The following is a 6,000-nucleotide window of genomic DNA, read 5'->3' as shown; positions in this document are numbered from 1 at the left end:
AGCAAATTGCAGTTAGAAATTTTCCCCAATGTTTTGAAAGCACTGTTCCTTTTTCATCTAGCTGTGAGGGTTACTGTTGAGGGTCTCTTTCATTCCAAATTTATCTTTTGAATATAATCTGAATTTTTGTTTTTCTTTCTGGAAGTTTTCAGGATTTTTCTCTCAGTCTTTAGAGCTTCTGAAATTTCATGATATTGTACCTCGATATGTTTCCATGTTAGCCATTTGTAATGAGCGTTCAATGTACCCTTTCAAAATTTACACTCTTGTCCTTCAGTTAAGGAAATTTTCTTGAAATGTTTTTTTATTTATCCTTCTGTGTTCTTTCTTTTTACTTTTTTTCTTTAATATCTACTATTAAGATATCAAGCTTTCTGGATGAATACATTGATTTTCTTACATTTTACTTCTTTTTTTTGTTTTAAGATTTTTTATTTTTTTGACAGAGCGATCGCAAGTGGGCCGAGGGGCAGGCACAGAGAGAGGGGGAAGCTGAGCAGAGAGCTCGATGTAAGGCTCCATCCCAGGACCCTGAGATCATGACCTTAGCCGAAGGCAGAGGCTTAACCACTGAACCACACAGGTGCCCCTCTTACATTTTACTTCTTGAGTTACATCTTTTTATCTTTCTTTTCTACGTTCTGCAAGAGTTTCCCATGTATAACCTTCTTCCTTTAAAAAAAAAAGCTATTATATTTGTATATTTTTTTTGTTTCTGGAGTGGTCCCCCTTTATTTTTTTTTAATATTAGTTTATTTGTCCAGTACTCAGTCCTAAGTTTTTTTTTTAAGATTTTATTTATTTGTTTGACATAGAGAGGGACAGCGAGATAGGGAACACAAGCAGGGGGAGTGGGAGAGGGAGAAGCCTAGGTTTTCTTTCTTTTTATATTTCTTTTTTTTTTTTAAAGATTTTATTTATTTATTTGACACAGAGAGATCACAAGTAGGCAGAGAGGCAGGCAGAGAGAGAGGAGGAAGCAGGCTCCCTGCGGAGCAGAGAGCCCGATGCGGGGCTCGATCCCAGGACCCTGAGATCATGACCTGAGCCGAAGGCAGCGGCTCAATCCACTGAGCCACCCAGGCGCCCCTTTCTTTTTATATTTCATGTTGGACTTTTCTTGACATGTCTAGTTTTTACTGGTTTTCTGTTAATGTAAGAGGAAGTGCCAAAGCACTAACAACAATCCTTCTGTGCCTTGGGCTATCACCTGCAGGCTTCACTACAGGCTACGGTGCTGGGTGGTTTTTGTAGCTGTTGATGTTGTTTCAATGGGGAAACCATGATGTATTTTAGGTTTCTTTGGAGCTGTTCAATATGCCACAGAAAAGAATCTTCTACTCTTCTGCCTGGAAGGTATAAATCTGGCTGCCAAAACTCTGTGGACTGACGCCAACAATGGGCAAGGGAGTGGTTTCTTAACGTTCAATCTGTATACTTTCCTTAATCTGCTTCTTCATAATAATCTTGCCTACTACTGTATCTGGTGTCCTCCAATCTAAAAAACATGTTTTGCTCTCTTCAGAGAGTATGCCTCTGGTTTTCTGCCAGGTAGAAAAGGAGAAATTCCCCAGCTGCTTTTTATAGTGACATTAATTAGGGTTGGGGATAACTTCTTTCTAAACAGAACTTCACACCACCCCTTTATTTTGAGCTCCAAACTCACTCTCACTTCCCAAGGTACCTGGTACTGATACCTGCACTTTGGGGGAGTCTGCAGCTCAAATCAAGTTGCTTCTCAGCTTTCCTTACTGCTGACAGAATTCTCTCTCCATTTGCTAAATCAGTTTTCAACAATCCTTTTGCGCCATACTTTTGAGTTACGTATCTGTGATCTTCATTTCTCTTCTCCCTTTCCTTATGAGTTCACTTATTTTTTCCTTTAGCATCTATGTCATTTGGATGGATATTGGGAAGAAATAGAGGCAATTTTTCAGTTCACTCTCAACAACTTAATTTGGCTTTGAATATAGAAATATTTCACTTTTATAAAGTGACATTTATTAACCTTTTCCTTGGCAATATTTTATCTGTTTTTATGTTTAGAAGTCTTTCTATATTCTAAAATTAAATGTGTTTACTCATGTTTTCTTCTATATTTTATGATTTCACTTATATTCAATTTCTAAATTCACTAGGATTTATTCGTATGTATATGTTCTTTAAATAGTCAATTGTCCCTTGCCTTTTGTTGAATAATTTCTTATTTCGCCATTGTTTGATTAGGCTGTGTTTATAACCATTCAATTCCTATAATATCTAGGAATGCTTTTTGTATTTTATGGATGTGTTGATTTACTATCATGGCTATTCCATAAAACCACATTATAGAGAAATCTGAGGGCTATCTTTAAAAAAAAAAAGAAAACTTTGTGATTATTCTTCATGGGAAATAAGTAAGATAATTAGATGCCAAGTGTGTTTAATTCTATTTTTAGAATACAAAAGTAACTTTTTACTTTATAATCTAGCTAATAACTTTAAGTGTAATTTTTAAATTAAATTCAATAATTTGCAGATACTTTATCCAGTGGAAGAATACAGAGTTCAAAACAATCAAAAGAAACCTTGTTGCTTAATTATCTTAAAATTTATTTAACTTGCATTGTTACATTTTCATCTAGTTAATTCTGGTTCACTGGTTTTAATTCCACCGGCACTTTTTGTCTAATTTCTTTCTGTATTAATCTTGAGTCAAATATTTTTCAGTCTCATGGCAGAAGATAACTGTGGTCCTGACATTCACATTAAAAACTGTGGTGGGGGGGCGCCTGGGTGGCTCAGTGGTTTAAGCCGCTGCCTTCGGCTCAGGTCATGACCTCAGGGTCCTGGGATCGAGTCCCGCATCGGGCTCTCTGCTTGGCAGGGAGCCTGCTTCCCTCTCACACTCTCTGCCTGCCTCTCTGCCTACTTGTGATCTCTCTCTGTCAAATAAATAAATAAAATCTTAAAAAAAAAAAAAGAAAACTGACGTTTAAAAAAAAATAAAAAAAAATAAATAAAAACTGTGGTGGGAGTTTAGGTAAAGAACAAGTCAGATTGTGTTATGGACTAAATAATGTGCCCCCCCCATTTATATATTGAAGTTCTAAACCCCTGTACTGCATTTGGAGATACGATCTTTAAAGAGGTAATTGAGGTTAAATGAAGTCATAAGGCCAGGACCCTAATCCAACAGAACCAGGGGCCTTATAAAAAGATGAGACCCAAAGATGAATGCACACTAGGAAGAAGAAGGCCATGTGGAGACAGAATGAAAAGGCCTCTGTCTGCAAGCAAAGGAAAGAGGCCTCAGGAGAAACCATTCCTGCCAGGGACCTTTCTCTTGGACTCTAGCCTCCAGCACTATGAGAAAATAGATCTGTTATTTAAATAACCTAATGTGTGGTAATTTATTATGACAGCTTTAGCTGACTCATACAGGTAGATAGTTGTAAAAGATCTTTATGTGTGTGCCTTCAGTTCATTGGACGTATTTAGGAAAACTGATATCATTGTATTGGCTTTCCTTAAATAATTCTTATTGCAGGCTATGAAACTAATTTCATGACCCACTAATGGATAATTTTTTTTTTTTTTTTTTAAAGATTTTATTTATTTATTTGACAGAGAGAGAGGTCACAAGTAGGCAGAGAGGCAGGCAGAGAGAGAGGAGGAAGCAGGCTCCCTGCAGAGCAGAGAGCCCGATGCGGGGCTCGATCCCAGGACCCTGAGATCATGACCTGAGCCGAAGGCAGCGGCTTAATCCACTGAGCCACCCAGGCGCCCCCCCACTAATGGATAATTTGAATTTTAAAATGCAGATTTGTCCTACTGCATCAACATCACGTCACAGGACGGACAGGAGGGAGAGCATACCCACTTGTGTGATCATGAGCTATGCTTCCAGAAGAGCAGAGTGATTAGCTGGGTCACTCTCATAAATGGGAGAGGCCGCTTAGATGGATTTCCTGTTGCTTAAGACAAGAATGCTACTTCTTCACCATGCCAAAATTTTTGTGTTCGGTCATACATTTATTTATTTTTTATTTATTTGTTTACTTATTTTCTTATTTATTTTCAAGATTCTTTTATAAGATTTTATTTATTTGAGAAACAGATATTGAGTGAGAACAATAACTGGGGAGAGGGGCAGGTGGAGAGGGACAAGCAGACTCCCTGCTGAGAACAGAGCTGGACCCGGGGCTCCAGGAGGGGGCTCAACCCCAGGACCCTGAGATCATGACCTGAGCTGAAGTCAGACACTTAACCAGCTGAGCCATCCAGGTACCCCTGATCATACCTTTAAATAAAGCAAGTCACTCAGTTGTTCTCTATTCCAGTTTATCGAAAGATAAAATGGAAATACCTCCCAGCTTAATATCAGACATTATTTGCGCTAAGTTACACGTGAAAAATAGCTGAAAAGTAAAATTTAGAAATAATTTCCAGACCATGATATTTAATGGCTTATAATTTATTTCCCTTTTGTATTTTCCCTTGCCAAAATATGTACAAGGAAGAAATCACAGCAATAAAAATAAATGATTATAAAATAAAACAAATGTATGAGTAGATAAATTTGAAGAATTTTTAACAATAAAGTATTCCATTCTTTGATCTTAACTTTTTTTTATCAAAAGAAGATCAATTGATTGTATCATGTTATTTTAAAAAAAAAATTGAACATCATTTGGTTATGGTCCATAGACTGATTACATTAAATTTAATTGCATTTTGTTTTCAGTATGATGGCTTACTGTTTTGATTTTTGTCTATTTATAAAATAATACAAACATTGTATGAATTGAGAGCTATGGTATTTTTTTTAGGTTTCTAAAATTACTAAAATTCCACCTCACAGAGGTAAAAATTGCTATCATCAGTTTTGTTCCAAGATAAAATGGAAAAAGTACGAAGGAAAGACAAATGGGAATGGAGAGAGAGAGGTCAAGCACCATCAATTCTGAGCCTTGGTTTCCAATGCACCATTTAGATCTTTAGTAAAGTTCCTAACAGATGCCCTACAAGCTCTGCATGGATTTGGGGGGACACTAGGAATGGACTGTGTTTCTCACAGGAGCTGGGACAGCAGGTAAAGGATATGGGGATGAGGACAAATAGTCATGGTGCAGCCGATGCCTGGGCTACAAGACTATGTTCTCCCCACATATTGTAAATATTGTCCTCTACTCTCATTGGCTAGTCATCTCCATGTATATTTTAAGATAAATCAGTTGATTTTTTATTTGCCCTCAACGTGACCTCACTTGCCCCTTGAGCCTCTTTCTCTGGAGGCCCCATGGTGCATTCTAGACCAGTCACTTCTTCCGATGGGGCTTGTGCTTTTGAAGTGTGCTCTTCAACACTGAAATGAAGAGTTTGGAGAAGAGTCTTTAAAATCTCTGTCTCTAGAAACCTCTCCGGTCTCTGTGTAAGATCTCTAAATATATGTTTCATTCCTTGAGAGTGGACTTCTTATTTTATTTCTTCATAGTTTCCATAATGCCTAATATTTCAGCTCAGTTCCATACACATTTATTACATTATTAATTGCCTACCATGATGCTGGCACAGTATGTCAGCTGAATGATAGCCACTAAATAAATAACAAGTCTAATTCTTCTGATAAAGTAATAACTTTAACAAAAGTCTACGTGTTGTAGCTGGTTCTACTAAGTTTTTTTTGTGTGTATTTGTTCATTTTTGTTTGCATGACAGAAATGCTACAAATTGAAATGCTCCCAGGGACAGAATTGATAATACCATAAATAACACTTATGAATTATTAGTTTATTAGAACATAGCTTACTTGGTTACTCTAACACTTGAATAATCTCAGTGAGAAACAAACCTTTGCAAAACCATTTCTATACATGTTTAATATGTTTTTCAGCAAAATCAGTATCGTTGCTTAAAATAACATAATGTCATAACATAATGACCAATGAAAGCTGAATACACCTGTGCTTGGGGCCCATAAAAAGAGCAAACTTAACTAAAAGTTAAGCGTGTGTTAAA

The 6,000-nt window shown here is 36.8% G+C and overlaps 1 long non-coding RNA gene across 1 annotated transcript in view; it reads left to right on the top strand.

Annotated features, from left to right (window-relative positions):
- Window positions 1-526: 526 nt before the first annotated feature.
- Window positions 527-6,000, top strand: part of LOC123951160 — a 30,442-nt gene continuing 24,968 nt past the window's right edge. Inside the window, exon 1 of the long non-coding RNA XR_006820357.1 lies at window positions 527-583. This is a non-coding gene — a long non-coding RNA (uncharacterized LOC123951160). The remainder of the gene's footprint in view (window positions 584-6,000) is intronic.

This window comes from Meles meles, chromosome 1, assembly GCF_922984935.1.
Source record: "Meles meles chromosome 1, mMelMel3.1 paternal haplotype, whole genome shotgun sequence".
Taxonomy (NCBI): domain Eukaryota; kingdom Metazoa; phylum Chordata; class Mammalia; order Carnivora; family Mustelidae; genus Meles; species Meles meles.
Note: the sequence above shows the minus strand (reverse complement) of the source record. Positions and strands in the feature narration are given on the sequence as shown.